The sequence below is a fragment of the Urocampus carinirostris genome, chromosome 1 (genome assembly GCF_059441175.1).
Source record: "Urocampus carinirostris isolate Australia breed hairy pipefish chromosome 1, RoL_Ucar_1.0, whole genome shotgun sequence".
Lineage (NCBI taxonomy): Eukaryota > Metazoa > Chordata > Actinopteri > Syngnathiformes > Syngnathidae > Urocampus > Urocampus carinirostris.
In genome coordinates this window covers 55193039-55211622 of record NC_142349.1, presented here as the reverse complement: position 1 = coordinate 55211622, position 18584 = coordinate 55193039, and the positions used below count along the sequence as shown (strand labels likewise).

Below are 18584 nucleotides of genomic sequence, written 5' to 3'. Positions count from 1 at the left end.
TTTGCATAATTTCTACAGCATATATATGTCATTGATGTCTTCCAGTGATTTTAAGAGATAATGCAGTTTGAAGACAGTCTTTCTCTGTCACGGTTGCCTTGAAACAATATCGAATGATACAATAAATGGATACTTAGAAAAGAATAAGACATTGTGTTAGATCCCATCCTAAATAAGTGACAATAAAGCCTTTCATGTTTTATTTAGTTAGAGCTAGTAACTGCATTATTCCACTTGTCACAGTTGCAATGGCGCCCAAATGGCCCCGCCCGTGTGGCGCCAGCTGCAGCTCGTTGACAGATTGGGTTTCCGTCTATTTAAGCTCAGTGCTCTCACTCTTCCTTTGTCAATCCGTCAACGAACCTCCGCCCCGCAAGACGTGGGCTTTGACTCGGTCCTGTTTCCTGTTGGTATTTCCTGTTCGGTATTGTTCCCGTTTATTTTGTCCGGTTTAATATCGGTTTCCAGTTTTGTTCCCGTCTAGTTTGTCCTGTTTCTGTTAATTTCAATATCCTGTTTTGATATCAATCCTTTCTGTCCCGTCCTGTCCGGTATCGACCCCATTTGTCCGATATCTGCTCGGGCAATTGGTATCGATCGGGCTCTGGCTTCCTATCATTCCACGCCAGACTGCTGCCTAACGTGCATGGCTCCCCATTTCCCGTAAAATAAAAGGCTTATGTGAGAAACGTCACGCATTTGGGTCCTGATCCTGTTCCGGTTCATGACAGTCTTGTCTTTGACTTCCTGAGCTCTGACAACATGCGAAGCACACCAACACCCTAGCAAGCCGGTCACCCTATTGGTTTACATGTTAATTAGTCGAAAAGGATTTGAGTGTTTTAAGCCAGTTTTTGGTAGTTTTGCTTAGTGGTATCCTTTGGGCTTTCGTAGTGCCTCTTTTTCTAATGTACACAATTCAGCACCATTGTCAGCTACAACCTCTAATGTGCGTTATTACACACTGCAACTTGAGGCTACATTTGAATAAACTCATTTTTGATAAGCTTTTACCAAACAGTTCCGTTGTATCAATCAGTGGCTTTGTAGATTTAGGTTAGTTTTTTGGGTTGAACGAGCTGTCTATAGTCTCCAGTTGGACAGAGAGCAACTGAGGATTTTCTGGGCGGTGTTGATGACTCTTTGTAAGGTTTTCAAAAGCCATTGCACCGCAGCAGAGCAAAAAATGTTCGTACGGAGCCTGAAAAAGGCGAGTCTTTGATAAGAAACCCCATCACAGACCCTATTTAGTCGGCTATCACCTTGCGGTAAATAGAAATGCAGTAGCCCCGCCAAAATAAAACGGTCCCCATTAGGTCTTGTCTGACAAGGTGGCTTAAAGACGATTGGGAGCAGTTGAGGGTACGGCGATAAGAGACTGTTGTGATTAAAATTGTCGCATCAAATTTTCATGAAACGCTCCACTTTACCGTAATGGCCGACAACCGAGAAGAACGTTACGTGGGTGTTGGAAACGCATTATTTTCCCGTGACGGGTTGTTAGCGTATGTAAACAAAAACGCTTTCTGGCGCTGGAAAATAATTTTGCGTATCAGTCGGAAAATAACGCGGCGCTTTATGAAACCCCCTGAACACAATTTCAAACGGTGATTTTGTCGACAAGCCCGCAAGGATAAGAAATGGTTTAATTCTATGGTACGGACAATTGTTATTTGGCGTTTGTTACCGTGACGATTGTGGGTGGAACTTGAGTCTTATGAGTAAAGTGGCCAAACATTGCAATTTTCTATGACTAGATTATTTAAATGTCCTTAATCCTAAATACAGTTTTTTTGTTTGTTTTTGTGACACTACCTGTATAGACGACAAAGAACGATAGAAACCTATTGTAATGAGTTGAAATATTTTGACCCCCTGAGTTCCTACGAAAATAACAAAAAATACCTTATAGCTAAGGATTTCACAAGCCAGGAACGGAGACAAGACCCAATAACGTTCGTTTTACTCAGTTTTTATTAAGAAAGAGAGCAGTGCTTGCATCCACGATCCGATGATCGTCGGCCACGGGTAGCAGATGGCAGGAACGCGGAAGTGGCACTTTCATGTCGAGCGAAGGTAGTCGTTGACAGTGAGAAAACAGGTCGATGGCCAGGACGGGGGAGTAAAACAGAAACGGGTCCAGAAAAAGGTCGGCAACAGGTATCAGGTAGGAAAATAGGGCAGGATAACGTCGGAGAGTACAAAAGCTTGCCTATCTGAGAGCATAGGTTCGCAGACGGTCTGACCGCTTCCTCTTGAAAGACGGGGGTTTGAAAAGAGTTCAACAGCCAATCAGATCCCGTGGCTGTTGGCGCCAACGGGGCAGTCGCAGGTGCCCCAAATCAGTAATCATGACAAGGGATAAAAATCTATGGTAATCCAGCTATTTTGTTTCGAACCCCCGGTAACCAAAAATAACAAATATTGACCAATTGCAGGGGACACATGTTTTTTTGGGTCTTAAGCTAATGTGTACTCCAGAATAAAAATGATGTATGGCAGGCAATTAAAATGCCATGGGAATAAGCGCATACATTCCGAACTCCCCGGTATCCCAGAAAAAATACACAAAATAACCAAAATTGCCATATAGCGTGGGATGGAAACCAATGTTAATAGGTTAACACGTTTCGAACTGTTGAATTTAGGAAAAAGACACAAAAATAACAAAAACTGCCGTATAGCTGTCATGATTACTGATGTGACTCAGCTGTGCCCGCTCATTTGGCGTCAACTGCCGCGGGTTGTGATTGGCTCCCTCTCAGTATTTGAACCCAGTACTGTCTGTCCCCTTTTGTCAGACCGTCTGCGAACCAAAGTGAACACTAGGCAAGCCTTTTTTCGACCCTGACTCCTACTTGTCCCGTTTCGCTCCCGTCTGTCTCCGGCTACGACCTGTTTTGCTCCTGACCAAGTCTATTCTCCTGTCTCGGCTTATAACCTCTTTTTGTCCCCCGACTATGTCTACTCTCCCTTTCTGGCCTACGACTCGCTTCCGACCCCTACCATGCCTTGCTCTCCCAGTCCCGGCTACCGTTCCGTTTTTTTCCGTCCGTGACACCGCCATCGCTCGCTACGGAAGAGCCACTTCCGCGTTCTAAGCACAATCCGAGTATGAGAGTGTCCAGCGTTCACCGGATCGTGGGCGCAGCCCTTTCTCCTTCCTCCCAAAAATCTTGTAAGAAACTTAACGCTATTGGGTCCTGTTTCCGTTCCGGTCCTGACAATAGCAGGGAATAAAAACCTATAGTATTTAAGCGAATAATGCCTTCGGAACCCCCGATAGCCCATAAAAAAGACGCAATAATAAAAATTGACATTATAGTGAGGGATAGAAACACATGTTAATTCAGCTAATACCTGCCAAACTCCCAGTACCCCAGAAAAAAAACACGAAAAAATAAAGGATAGTAAATCGTAAGCACTATTTTAATGTAGTATACATCTACTGTATATGGTTACATATTATAGAAGAATACAAGTAAAAATAAATTTGGTTTACTTATGGTTTGATTGGAGCTGTTTGAGTGGAGTAGCAGGTGGATGCAGAATGAGAACGACGGCGACGTCTCTCTCTGTCACTTTGTCTCTCTTATTGTCTTTTTTTCTGTCTATCTCTGTCCCTTACTTTCCCTCCATTGCTCCTTTTTTATCTATTGCTGTCTCTAATGTACATATACACTTTATTTCTCTCTAGGTGTCACTCCCATTCTCTCTCTCTATATATCTATTTCTCTCATTCTCTCTCTATCTCTTGAATTCCGTCTATCACTCTCTTACTCTGTCCCTCCTTAAATCTCCATTGCTCTGTCTCCCTTTTTTCTCATTCGCTATTTCTATATAGTTTCTGCTCTTTTTCCCTCTCTCTTTCCCCCCTCTCTCTTTCTCTCTCCATTTCTTTACTTCTCTCTTTGTCTCTCAATTTCTCTTTGTCACTCCATCAGTTTAATTCTCCTTCCCTCTCTAACTTTCTCTCCATTGGTCTGCTGCTCGCTACTCTCCCTCCAATTTTATCTCTCCTTCTTTCTCCCCCTCTCCCTCCCATTTCTCTCTCTCTCTCTCTCTCTCTCTCTCTCTCTCTCTCTCTCTCTCTCTCTCTCTCTCTCTCTCTCTCTCTCTCTCTCTCTCCCTCTCTCTCTCTCTCTCTCTCTCTCTAAATCACTCCATTACCCTCGGTCCTTCTCGCTCTCCATATCTTTGTTTCTCTTTTTCACTTTGTCTCTTTTGTTGTTTCTCTCTTTTTCTTGCTCTCCATTTCTCTCTAGCTTGCTCCCTTTGTATCTCTTGAATACTTTCTATCACTCTCTCACTCTGTCCCTCATTAAATTTGTCTCCATTGCTCTGTCTCCCTCTCTTTTTTTCTCATTCTCTATTTCTATCTAAGTTCGTATCTCTTCCTCTCCCTCCCAATCCCTCTCTCTCTCATCTCATCTCATTAGCTGTACCGCTTATCCTTATTAGGGTCGCGGGGGGGCTGGAGCCCATCCCAGCCATCTCCGGGCAGTGGGCAGGGGACACCCTGAACTGGTTGCCAGCCAATCGCAGGGCACACAGGGACAGACAACTCGCTCGCTCATTCACACCTAGGGACAATTTGGACCGGCCAATTAACCTGAAATGCATGTCTTTGGAATGTGGGAGGAAACCGGAGTGCTCGGAGGGAACCCACACAAGCACGGGGAGAACATACAAACTCTGCACAGTAAGGCTGGATTTGAACCCACGCAGGAGGTTCCCACGACCTCAGAACTGTGCCGCACACGCGCTAACCACTGCGCCTCCTCTCGGTCTCTCTCTCGCATTCTCTCTCGCTATCGCCCACTGTCTCTTTCTTTCTCTAACCCTTCATCTCTCTCTCTCTCTCTCTCTCTCTCTCTCTCTCTCTCTCTCTCTCTCTCTCTCTCTCTCTAAATCACTCCATTACCCTCTGTCCTCGCTCTCTGTCTCTCTGTTTATCTTTCTCACTTTGTCTCTTCTGCTGTTTCTCTCACTCTCTTGCTCTCCATTTCTCTCTAGCTCTCCCTTTCTTTCTCTCACGCTCTCACTTCCACTCTCTTTCTCACCCAATCACCTTCAATCTCTATCTCTCTTCATCTGTGTCACTCACCTTTATACTTATCTACATTTATCAAACACATTCTTTTTAGCATTTACACCCCGAGTTTTTTTTTATTTTATAGATATACTACATAGAAATATTTATCCCACAGGGAAAATGAAATGTGGCAGTGAATTGTGGGAGCGTAATGAGATTCATGTACATTTTTTTTTTTTTTGCATAAAGGATTTGACTAATGCACTTAAGTGTCTGGATTGATGGATTTGTAATTTCAGTAAGTAGATTGACTAGTGCACTTTATGCAAGTATGCACGTACTGTATACTGTATAGTTATGAGTAATGTGTTTTAAATGCACTCAATGACAGATATTGCTGCAGCTTACTGAGCAGTTGTTATCGTCTTGGTTAGTACATTTATGTCCGCCGAGTAGCTAACAATATAAATGGCAGATAGCGGCGAGCCATAGACTGTAACAAAGTGTTTATTGTGAGTGGCTAAAGATGGAAAGGGTGGAAAAAGTTGACGTGCAAAGCTTTAGTTGTATGTGCTTAGTTACAGCTAAATGCTAAAGGCACAACCGGGAAAAGCAACCTTCGTAAAATTGTCCTTCAGGCTTCCGTAGTAGTAAGATGGCCGCCAATCTTGTTAGCTTCTTGAAAGAGTGTCGCAAGTTATTTAATATACGCTGTTATTCCAAATATTTAAAATGAATATAATTTTTGAGGATAGTACATGTATTTTTGCTTATTAACTGTATTAATAGTGTTTTATTAAATAAATGAAGTATTTTGAACCCAATAGGGGTTACTATTAAATACATGCTGTGGCTGTAATGGAGTTAGGGTTCATGATTTTATTAGACAACTTGTACTTTAAAACAATTTTGGGGCCTACCTATGTATATTTACTTACTTTATTTTACTTTATTATTTAATTTCTTCGTTTCTTCTCCTTTCTCTCAATCACTATTTTAAAAAAAATTCTTCCTTTCTCTTGTCTCTTTCCCCTTTTTCTCTCTCTCTTTATTCTTCTGTCTTTCTCTATGACTTTTGCTCTTTCTCTCTTTTCTTCTTTTTCTCTTTCCCTATGTCTCTTATTTCTCACTTTATTCTCTCTATCTTTCAATCACTCATTCTTTCTCCTTGTTCATTTTCTCTCGTACGCTCTTGCGCTCTTTTCTTCTGACTCTGTTTTCTTATTTATTTTTCTTTTCTCTCTGCGTCTCACTCTCACACTTTTTTACTCTCTCGTTCTCAGTTTTTTTTTCTTACTTTATCTCTCATTCTCTCTTTCCCTCTTTTTCTTTCTTGTTTTCTTTTTATCTTTCTCCTAATTCCCTTTCTTTATTTCATTTTCCTTCTATTTTCTTCAATTTTTTTTTACTATTTCATTCTTTTTGTTGGTGATAGGAATGAGTGGAGAGGTGTAAAAGGTGAAAGGATACTAAGATGTTTGGACACATTCTAAGGGATGGGCAGGGCAACTGTAAGATGCAGCAGGGGTAAACCAGTAAAAGCTGTCGGGCCCTGCTGTTGAACAAAAGAGTGTGTTGTGTCACCCTGACCCGAGTGACATGGCCGCTTTCTGGTGTCCCGTTTCATCTGGAGGGACGAAAGCAATGACCGACTTGTGTGCCGAGGTGCTTAACTTGTTTGGGTGTTTGGGCATTTGGGTTGGCCATGGTCCTAATTTTTTTGTGTGTGTTTTTTTTTTCTGCTTTTTCCCTTGTTTTAGTTTCTCTGTTTTTGTATGTGTTTGTCTTGCTGTTGGTCACCCCTCTTGAGGGATATGACCAGGGTAGATGGATAGATAGATTATTTTTCCTTTGCTCTTTTTTGCTCCTATGTTTATTCATTCATCCATTCATTCATTCATTTATTCACAGAGCAGCAGCAGCATCTGAACGCCACTGGAGGCTGCTCTCCCCGTGCCACCGATTAAAAACAGAAAGACGGAGAAAAAAGTCCGACAGAGACCGTCTAGAAAATAAGATGGCGAGCTGGTGGCATCATTCAGCGTGGAGAGGGGGTTTGTGTGTAAAGGAGTCAGAGGGGAGGGGAGGATGACAGAGTGAAGAGGTAAGTCGCACTGAGCATCTGACAGCCTGGGAGGGAGCCAGAGGAGGAGGAGAGAGAGGTGGGTTTGAGGGGGTCTTTATGAGGAGGGGGGAGGCACAGCAAGTGGAGCAGCTCGCCGGTCTCATCCTCACTCTGTCCATTACATTCGAGCTGAAGAGACGCAAAAAAGAGAATCCAAATCCGGGACCATCGGCATCAGGACCGGCATCGGCGACTGGGGGCGGTGGTCCACATCAGAGGACGAGCAGGACCGGGATTCCGAGTGTTCAAAGAACCTTTTCGAAGACTGGGAGACGGATCAGGGAGTCTGCTTCGGATCTGGTGCATCTGAGCAGGTAAGGGAACTTGTCGGAAGTTGCGGCACCGGCGGGATTGCCGTTTCATAGTGGTTTTTATTTCTTTGCAATTGAACCTTGGGAGCGTATGCATTACTTTCTTAAGGACATATTCACAATTTGATTTATATATACATATATTTTTTTAAATTTGTCATTTCTCATTTAATAAAGACGATACAATGTATTTGTTTCAAAAATCTGATTTAGTTGTTATATAATAGTTGTATATTATCTATTTTTTTCTGCAGTCCCTTAAAGTGCCTCTGTCAAACCCATGGCCTGCGGGCCAAATGTGGCCCGCCGCATCATGTTATGTGGCCAAGGAGACAATGCTGAAAAAAAGCACAACAGAATAATGACTGGCAGTTTTTAATATGTCTAACGGATGTTGTTAAAGCCGGGCGGCACAGACAAATCACCTGTTGTAGCTGTGTTTGCTCACTACCATTAATCAACCAGAGAACATTGAGGAAACTCACCTCAATGTTGTTTTACTTAAAATAAAAGTCACAGAAAATTTTAAAAAAGAAGTATTAAGAAACTTTAGCTCCTTTCTATATTAGATATGAAATCTAACATCAAAGTTTCCATCGTCAGGTAAACATTTGGAGAAAAAAAAATAAAATGAATAGCAGAAAGAGTTGAAAATAATAAATTGAATCACTTAAATTAGTGTTGGCATTGCTATGTTTGTCATGAGCTCCCCCCAAATAAAATAAAATAACAGAAATGAAAAGTTCCCTTGCCTTTAATTATTTTTCTTTACAAATGCACAGTTGATAAACAATACAAGAGATTAATTATTAGTGAATGAAAACAAATTTGAGGAAAAGTAAATCCTCGATAATCCTTTAAAATCAAATTTTACATCCCTGAATAATAGTTTAAATGTGAACCTCTAAAAAGACCCTCGGCCCTTTAGTTGAGGTATCATTTTTCTACCATGTGGCCCCTGAGCTAAAATGAGTTTGACACCCCTGCCTTAAGATAAGACATACTAAACATAAAACAGGGCTGAGAGTTAATTATTGTGCTATTGCTTAGCGAGAAAACTACCAGCTTGATTTCTAAAAAGTTATGTTATTAGGGTTCTGTTATTACGCTTATTGTGGTGTTATGACTATGTTATCATCTTACTACAGGTTGCAATGATTTAAAAATTAAGGTTATCGTAGTTTATATATAAATTTTATATAATATACACAAACACACACATTATCTTTTATTACCAGACAAGAAAGACTAAAAACATCAAATCTATTTACAACATTTCAAAATACTTACTCCTTTTATGATTTGTGTTTACAGAAATCTGATTTAGCTATGTGCTCATTTTCTTCTGTAGTCCCTCAGCGTAACACATAAAACTAAAAACATAAACATGGGTAACCAAGCTTTTTGAAGTTGAGAGCTACTTTTTTGTGACTGATTAGTGAAAAGCTAAGAGTTTGATTTCCAAGATCAGTTATGTTATTACTATGTTATTACCAGCTTGTAATTAAAAGAGGTAGATCTATTGTGATAGAAAATGTCTTAAAATTAGTAAAATTATTTATCATCTTTAAAAATGTAGTAAGTTATAATTAATTAATTGCATGATTGACTAGGTAAATAACTAATGTATTGACTTAAATTTAAATTAATCCATCATTGATTTCATTATTTAAAAAACAAACTCTTAATGTAGTTTGTGTATTATTTTGTTGCCATTACTATATAAAAAAGCAATGATTATTCAAAGCAGGGGTCAACTACCTTTTTGAAGCTAGAAGATCATTATTTGTTACTGATTAGTATGAAAAGCTACCAGTTGGATTCCTAAAATAACAAATGATCTTATTATTATGTAATTACCATGTAATTACCGAGTTGTTATTATTAGAAGTTAGGTTTACTGTTGTAGAACATTTCTTGATATGAGAAAAATTGTCTACCGTCTTTTAGTTATGAACATTTTATTCGATGTTGTTTGAAACAAAATTGTCTCGGTGTAATAAATGTGTTATTGTAATTCATTACCATATTAGATGAAAATCAGTTGTATACTGAAATAATATATTTTCGGTGTCTTTGTGTGACAAATGTGTTATTATACTGTTATTACCATCTTAAAGTGTGTCAATTATATGACGTTTTGTTCGTGTTGTCTTGTGAAATGTTATAATGTTTAAGCTATGGAAAATGGCAGAATCCAACCAGAAAAATGGTCACCAGAAAAAAAACAAAAGGTAGAAAAAAACAAAAAGTTACTCAAATAACAAACCTACAACATGTGCTTAAAACAGTATATGAAAATAATCTTCCCAACAGTTATGAGTCAGATATACACCCACATTTTTTAAATAGATATTTTTTAAGTCACAACGATACAGCTCTGGTCATAAATCTTCTGAACTTTGAGCAAATAGATAAAGCAATTCTTTGGACTGGAATCGTCCCGAATCCCAATTCAAACCGAACTAAATTTCCCATTTGTGTCACAAGCCAGAAACGGAGACAGGACCCAATAGCGTTCGTTTTACTTAGTTTTATTGAGAAAGAAAGCAGTGCTTGCTTCCACGGTCCGATGATCGTCGGACACGGGTAGCTGATGGCAGGAACGCGGAAGTGGCACTCCCGTGTCGAGCGGGGATAGTCGTGGGCGGCAGGAAAGCTGGTCGATAGCCGGGACAGGGCGGTAACGAGTCCAGAAAAAAGGTCGGCAACAAGTATCAGGTAGGAAACAGGGCAAAACAGGTCCATGGCCGGGACAGAAGAGCAGGGCAGAAACGGGTCCAGAAACAGGTCAGCAACAGGTAACAGGCCGGAGAAAACAGGGCAGGAGATTGTCGGAGGATAGGAGCTTGCCTAGCAAAAGCATAGGTTCGTGGGACGGTCTGACAGCATCCTCTTGGAAGACAGGGGTTTAAAAAGGATCAGTGAACCAATCAGCGCTTAGGGCTGTTGGCGCCAATGGGGCATTCGCAGGTGCCCCGAATCAGCAATCATGACAATTCGAATCCACCTGATGGACAACTGAGCATGTCCGCGTCACCTTCCAGTGTATTTCAGCGCAGGACGAATCACTTTGCGGGAAAAAATCCGGCCAGCAAACGTCTCGACTCATTAAGGAAAACCCCTTTCGGAGTCTCTCAATGAGCATGCCTCCGTCTCCGTGCAATGCCCTTTGTGCTCGACGTATAGCTGCACTTGTTTGACCCCCCACTATACTGTTTCCTCTTTTCACAGTCTTTTGAAGGTTATCGCCACATTAACGCTTGAATTTGTCCAAGAAAATCCAGACACATTGTCAGTGGTCACAGCAGGAGGGTTGAGCAAGGAAATGCGAGTGAAAGCACATGTGGAAAGTTTCTTTTGTAAAGGAGTGAATTTGTGTCACTGTTCTTTTGTTTGCATTTCACATCGGCTTCGGAATCAAGCTGTGTTTGGCAGAGTTTGATGCAAAATCACAGGAAAAAGCCCTCCTTCTTATATTTTATTTTGACTACAGCACGCATTAGCGTCTGGCACAACGGAGGGCACTGATTTTGATTTTAAACTTATTTAATGACAGCCGGTAAAAAAAATACTTTTGTTATTGGAAATTATAGAGACTTTTTGTTCACCCAAAATTAGCGTCGTACGGATGCTCTCCTACTCACAAACGACGATTGTTTGTAACTTGAATTTGTTCGTAAATTGCTTCAGTCCTATATTTTGTATGTTTAGGGTTTATATAAGTATGTTTAAAGTTTGCATAAGTAACCTTTATTGTTTTGTCATAAAAAAATAAACATTTTATAAAATAATATGCTCTCTAAAGATAAGTATATAAAGTTTAACTTACTTTTGGAGGATACGCTTCAAGAGGTCCTCCTCCGTGGTAAAAAGTGGCAGAAAAAAAGCTATCCAACCAATTTCTCAACCGCATCGAGCTTTCTTATTCCACTTTCATTTCAAAAGAAATGGCATGCCTCTTCTTTACACTTTACACCAACCATACTGAATGGATGCACGAGATATTAAACAATAAAAATGTCAAAGTTCTTAGCGCGCTGGAGATAGTATAAACATAGTATAGACAGTATAGAATGTTTACATATGAACAAGGAAGGGGAAGCGGATTTTTTTTTTTTTCCGGGTGGATGCCGGGGGACCTCTCACAGCGCCAGCACTGGCTGGTAGTGGCGGAAAGAAGCACTACAGTACTGTCCTGTACTCAGAAAAAGGTGCACACAATAAAAAGTCAAACTTACAGCAATGTCCGGATATTTTTCGACATCCTGAAAAAATGTTTGTATCTACCGTTTTACGTAAGTCGAATGGTCGTAAGTAGGGGAGCGTCTGTATGCTGAAAAATAGATTCTCATTCTGCTTCAAAAAATTGGATTGTCGTCTTCTATGCCATCTTCAATGCTGAAAATGAGTGTGTTTTCATACATAGCCTTTTTGTTTTTTTCAGCGAAAACTAGGTTCTTCTTCTACTTCGAAAATGAGATCGGTCTTTAATGGTTGCTGTTTCTTTAATCTTGTACTCCAAGTTATCATTTTCTCCCATGCCGAAAGCTATCTTCCACTTTAAAATGAACTGTGTTGACTTTTTTTGTGGAATAGCTAAATCCTTTGATGAAAACAAGCTTCTTATTCCACTCCAAAAACTTGCGTAGTCTTCTTCTATGCTGGAAATTAGCTTCTTCTTTCACTACAAAAACTAGTGTAGTCTTCTTCCAATCCAGACATTAGCTTCTTCTACTTCAAAAAAAATAGCGTAGTCTTCTTCTACATCGGAAATTTGCTTCTTATTCTACTTCAAAAACTAGCGTGGTCATTTTTGGTCTCAGATACTTCAATCCTGTACTCCAAGTTGCTATTGTCTTATATGCTGAAAATTAACTTATTTTCTACCTCCATCTGTGTGTGATCGTGTGTGTGTGTGAACGGTGTGAAGTGTGTTGTAAAGCACTTTGGATGTCCCCAGTAACTAGTTAAAGCACTATAACAAATGCAGTACATTTACTATTTACTTCGGAAATAGCCTCGTCCTCTTTTTTTTGCTAAATTCTGTGCAGAATAAATTGTGTGGTCTTCTATTATGCTGAAAATTAGCTTCTTTTTCTACTTCAAAAACTATGTTCATTTTTCGTGTAAAGTTAAATTATGTGTCAAATATTTATGTGGTTACCCTGAAAACAAGCATCATGTTTTTCTATCACGGAAACCCTTTTACTTTTTCTTCTATGCTGAAAATGTGCTTGTACTTTTATTATACTTTAAAAACCAGCAAAAAAAACCCAGCCAAAAACTACCTTCAACTTCAAAATTAGATTTGTTGACTTTTTTGTGGAAAAGCTGAAAACAAGCTTCTTCTTCTTCTTTAAAACTTCTTTTACGCCAGAAATTAGCTTTGTCGTGAAACGAACCAGGAAGCAGGAAGTCGGAACTCATTTGCGTAGCCGATCTTTCCCTTTAATTGAGAAATAAAAGTTGTCCAACACACAAACGGACCAAGGACAAAACAAAAGAGGTTCAAAGGTAATCAAAATTACAAACTAGGCATTACTCAGAACAAACAGGCATGAACAGGTTTTCCTCAAGGTTAAGCAATGATCTGGCAACGGGCAGTCCCAAAAGGAGCGTTTAAGTACTTCACAAGCAATCAGTTCAATGCGATTCAGCCGGTGTCAAGGGGCGGGGCCAGCTGGGTGTCATGACAACCGTGCAGGACATGACAAGCTTCTTGTTCTACTTCAAAAACTAACTTTCTCTCCACCGTGCCAAATATTAGCATGTCTTCTATCCTGAGCTTTTTCTATGGTAAAACTAGCTTCTTCTGCTAAACTAACATTTTCCACGCAGGATTTAATTTTCCGCGACAAAAGAAGAAAAAAACCTACTTCCAGAAGTGTAAATAAAGCTTCCTTCGCTCTTCACTGTCGCTTACTTCCAGAAGTAGCGTCACGCAAAAGGCATGACACAGAGGCTGCAGTTTGACTTTTGGCCTCAAGTGGCAGTGGCGAGTAAATTGAGTAAAAAAAAAAAAGGGGAAAAAAAGCAACAACTTGCACAATATTGACTGCCAATTTGGTTTCAGGCATTATCTGATGAGTCCTGATTCCGCTGGCAAATAACAGTTTGGCTTTGCTCTCACAGCCTGCCATTTGCCGCTGCAAATTCAGCTCCAGGCAAGAACTTTTTCTTTTTTTTTCAGTCCCTGACTGCATTTTAGCGCCAGCCTGACAAGCTTTGTGACCGCTACACTGCTTCTATGCGCTCTAAAAGTTGCAATTTCCATGGCAACTTTGGGCTTCGTTTCTAGCACCGTTAATACAATCATAGAACTCAAAGATACCCCGAAACTTCACGGAATGCGCTTCTTCTACTTAAAAATTGGGTTTGTTGTCTTCTACGCTGAAAAATAGCATTTCGTTCTTCTGAAAGTATAGTTGTCTTATCCGACCTATTCCAAAAACTAGCTTCTTCTTGTACTTCAAAAATGAACTTTTATGGCAGAAATGTGAATTGTGTGCTGAAAATTAGCCTGATGTTCTTCTACTCTGTAAAAAAGAACCTAGTTCTTCTACAACTGCAAACTATGGCAACTTTTATATTGGAAAAAACTAGCCTGGTCTTCATCTATGCTTACTAACTTTTTATTCAAAGTTAAAATTCTATACTGCAAACTAGCTTCATGTTTTCCTTTGAAAAATTGTGATTTTTTGGGGGGCAGAATTTAAATCTTGTGACAAAAATTTACGAAAGCTTCTTGTAGGCAAAAACTAGCTTCTTCTTCCTCTTTAATAATAAGTGATGTCTTCCCCATTTACAGAAAGCTAAATCCTACCCCAAAAAACTCAGGTCTAATTTGATGCCAAAAACTTCTGTCACGGTTGCCATGGCGCCCAATTGGCCCTGCCCTTGTGGCGCCAGCTTGTTGACAGATTGGCTTTCCTTCTATTTAAGCTCAGTTCTCTCTGTCACCTTTTGTCAGTCCGTCAACGAACCTCTGCCCCGCAAGACGTGGGTTTTGACTCGGTCCTGTATCCTACTGGTATCTCCTGGCCGGTATTTTTCCCATTTATTTTGTCCTGTTTAATATCAATTTCCAGTTTCATTCCTGTCTAGTTTGTCCTGTTTAATTTCGATATCCTGTTTTGATATCAATCCTGTCTGTCCCGTTGTTTAATATCGGTTTCCAGTTTTGTTCCCGTATAGTTTGTCCTGTTTATTTTCGATATTCTGTTTCAATATCTATCCTGTCTGTCCCGTCCTGTCCGGTATCAACCCCATCCGTCCGATATCTGCTCGGGCAATTGGTATCGATCTCGGCGGCCTCTGGCTTCCTATCATTCTACACCAGACTGCTGCCTAACATGCATGACTCCCCATTTCCCGTAAACTAAAAGGCTTGTGTGAGAAATGTCACACATTTGTGTCCTGTTCCGGTTCTTGACAACTTTTTTTTTCACGGAAATTAAATCCTACAGCAAAAAGTGCAGTCTTCTATGTCAGAAACCAGCTTTTACCTCAAAACTAGTGTTGTTTTCTTCTTTGCTGAAAACAAACCTCTTCTTCTACTTAAAAAAAATAGTGTTGTGTTCTTTATTTTGCACAAAGCTAAATCCTGTGATGAAAAATAGCGTGGTCATTTTCTATGTTTTTAACTAGCTTCCTCTTTGTCAAAACTAGCATTGTGTTCTTTCATGCTAACAACTAACTCCTTCCACCTCATAAAATACCAACATCTCCAATGCCGAATTCTTGTTTTTTCCACATAAAAATTGAGCATTGTCTTCTTTTTTTTTACAGAAAACTAAAATTCATTACATAAATTAGCAGGTGTTTTTTTTATTCCGAAGAGTAGCTTCTTCTTGACATTCATAAATGAGCTCTCTTTTTCTTGCGGTAAGCTAAATCCTGTACCAAAAATTAGCATGTGATTCTCCTGTGCCGAAAACAAAACATCATTTTCTTTTAAAGATTTGACTGCACTGTGGGCGGCACAGCACCTGCGTGGTTAGTGCATCTGTGGCACAGTTCTGAGGTCATGGGTTCAAATCCGGCCACCAGCCTTCCTGTGCGGGGTTTGCATGTTCTCCTCTGCAATCTGGTTTCCTCCCACATTAAAAAAACATGCGTGTCAAGGTAATTGGCCGGTCTCTTTGTGCCCTGCAACTGGCTGGCAACCAGTTCAGGGTGTCCCCTGCCCACTGCTCGAAGATGGCTTGGATGGGCTCCAGCACCCCCGTGACCCTACTGATGATAAGCGGTGTAGATAATGGATAATAGTTAACTGCATCTTTGCAAAAGCTCCAGTAAATGTAAGTAACTTCACTGCGTCTTCCCCCTACCAAATCATGCCATTTTTAGCTTAGTATGATTCATCCCGAGTTTTGTATTGTTCATTCTACCACAGTCGAGTACTCTACGAATATTTTTTTCTGGTGCAAATGGATCTCCACGCTTTGTGATCTTTCATGTTGGCCGGGAGCTGGTTTCTGACTTTTAAAAGGCGCTTCACAAACTGGAAGGCGACTCGTTTTTCCGAAAGGATTCAGTTCCACTTCATCAGTTTCGCTTTGTTGATATTCAGTCTCAAATAACTGAAGTGAAACAGTCTGAACTGAAAAGTACTTTTTCATTTTTTTTAGGAGCACTTTAATAGCGAGTACAGTAGACCCAGGGATACGCCATTCTCACATCTTGAGATAAGGTTCGGGAGCTGAAATTGCAATGTAGCAGGGGATAAAAACCAATGGTAATTAGCCATTGAGTTGTAAATCCCCAGAACCACCAATACTTTTTTTAAACAGAAATAATTGTATACAGGAAGTACTACTTATGTCTAATAAATGTGCATATGATGAAATATCATTAGAGATGAATATAAAATTAAGGTAAATTAAGTTGTATTTACTTTTTGTGTGACGTGACTTTATCTGGTACGGTGGAGTGGTGGGTGTATGCGAAGGGAGGACTAGGCTGTTGATTCAAACCAAAACAGATTTTAAACTTCCACTTGTGGCGATTGTCATGCCTTTACAATACTTAGTTGCTTTATTTGCCTCATTGTTTTAATCGTTGTCCCAATCGTTGGTTACGAGCAGATTTCGGTTTGTGTGCATTTGTTCTTTATACTTCTTGATAATTGCAAAAGATTTCCATTGTTATCGTCTTCTTGCATCCCTCTTAAGGGGCCTGTCACACAGACATTTGCTGCTGAATCACGGCCAGAAATTTCTGCCTTTGAGGCGGACGCTATTGGACGCATTGAGTTCGCCGTTAAGAAGAGATACAGCGGTGCTCAACACGAGTTCGGAAATTCGCGCGCGGGTGCAGTCGCCGGCGTCTTTTTTCCGGCCATACCACAGACGAACGGCGGGTTGTCAAATTTTGCGCATTTTCCATCCCGGGCAACCACGGGCAAAAAAAAACCGCAAAATTTTAGCCGTGATTCAGCCGCAAATGTATGTGTGACAGGCCCCTTAGCATCAATGCAATTCTAGGGAGAAACTAGTTTATGGTAGATACTAGAAGGGTGAGGCGCGTATTTCGAGGTCTCTTAAAAAGTTTAAAATAAATAAGTATCTGTTAACAATGCCCGACTGAGTTCAAAAAGCCTTTATATATATTATTTCACCGTGCCTATATACCTTTATCATTGGTGTTCTGGCCACAAAGCGCATTAGGCGGGAGGAAAGAAGGTGTGTGTGTGTGGGGGTGTGTGTGTGTGTGTGATTTTACGCGGGTATTCAAGGTTTTCTTTTATGAAAAGTCAGAACGGTGAAAGTAAGAAAAGGACTGTTTCAAATACTGTCCAAATGCCAACCCAACTCGCGAAAAAGATGAAAAAAGAAGAGTTTATCCGAGCGCATCTACGTGAGACTGGTACGTGCACGTGCAAAACAGCTTGACAGTCTGCAATGATGGCATCAGCAAGTAGAATATTTTGAAGTTACTGGCACCACCTTTAAGTGTAATACATTTGTACCTGATTAAATAACATTATGAGGAAATATACAGTATATGTAAAGGAATATGAATTTGTATTTATCTTGGATGTCAGGTGACTTAAGCTGGTCAAGTGGAGTAGCGGTGAATGCAGGGGCGGGGGTTTGGGGGTGAGGGGCGACTGCAGATTCAAATTCAAGCTGATTTTAGAACTTCGGGTAGGATTGTCATGTCATGAGATGATTTCCTTGCTTTAACCATATTGGTACAGCGGTTGTGTTTGTATTTCTTGCTAATCGAAAGCTTTGTTTCCTTGGTTATCATCTTCTTGCTTCTCCCTTTAGACTCACTGCAAGCCTTAGAAAATACAGTATAAAAACTACAGTACTGTATCGCACTACCTTGGAAAGTCTTTACGAAGCAATTGAGATTCTGAACGGAACAGATAGAGGAAAAGGCATCGTGGGAGGTCATTCAGCCACTTGGATACTGGCATTTGCATTACGACTTGACAAAAACCAATAGCAGACCAGAATTTTATAGGATGTCAACCAATAGCAGATTGGCAGTTTAGAGACATGACTTGGCACACAACAAAGTTCCACATCGTAAAGTGAAAACGTCTCAAGGCGGGGGACTCCATATCCTGGGGAGATATACTGTAAAATCTAAAACTCACATCTGAAGTAGACTTTGGCAATTTTTCAGATTTATTCCAAAGAAGGAGGAAGAAAATGAGCCGTTTTTGCCGATGTTACAGAAACAATAAATTCAGAGTTTCCCTTTGCGCTTATTAAAAAATGGAGGTTGTTCACCGGCTGGCTAATTGAATTTCGCCTCAAGTATTAAGAGTTTGTGTTTATCCCATGTTGATTCTAAAGTGGAGTCTTAATGCATAAAATATTTTGGTTTTGGAGATCATTAAAAATCATTACTCCAAAAGAACCTGCAGAGGGAGCCAATGCAATTTAAAATAACGCAGTCGAAACACACAGCAATTATTTCTTCTTCTTCTTTGTTTCTGTTGTGAGATTAGCCAGGTTCAGATTGATACGTTTGTCATTCCAATAAGTAAAGGCATTTTAGTAGTTCCTCTTGCTAGTGGCTAAAGTTAGCCGCTTACACCAGCTCTCAAGAGCCTTACTATTCAGGCAGCTTTGTTTTTTTTCCCTACGCTTTC

At 40.2% G+C, this 18584-nt stretch overlaps 1 protein-coding gene across 2 annotated transcripts in view; it reads left to right on the top strand.

Annotated features, from left to right (window-relative positions):
- The first annotated feature begins 7241 nt into the window (after positions 1-7241).
- Positions 7242-18584, top strand: part of tnr (tenascin R (restrictin, janusin)) — a 230878-nt gene continuing 219535 nt past the window's right edge. For both annotated transcript variants that reach the window (XM_088345721.1, XM_088345730.1), the window contains exon 1: positions 7242-7474. The gene's annotated coding sequence lies outside the window, so the exon portion shown is untranslated. The remainder of the gene's footprint in view (positions 7475-18584) is intronic.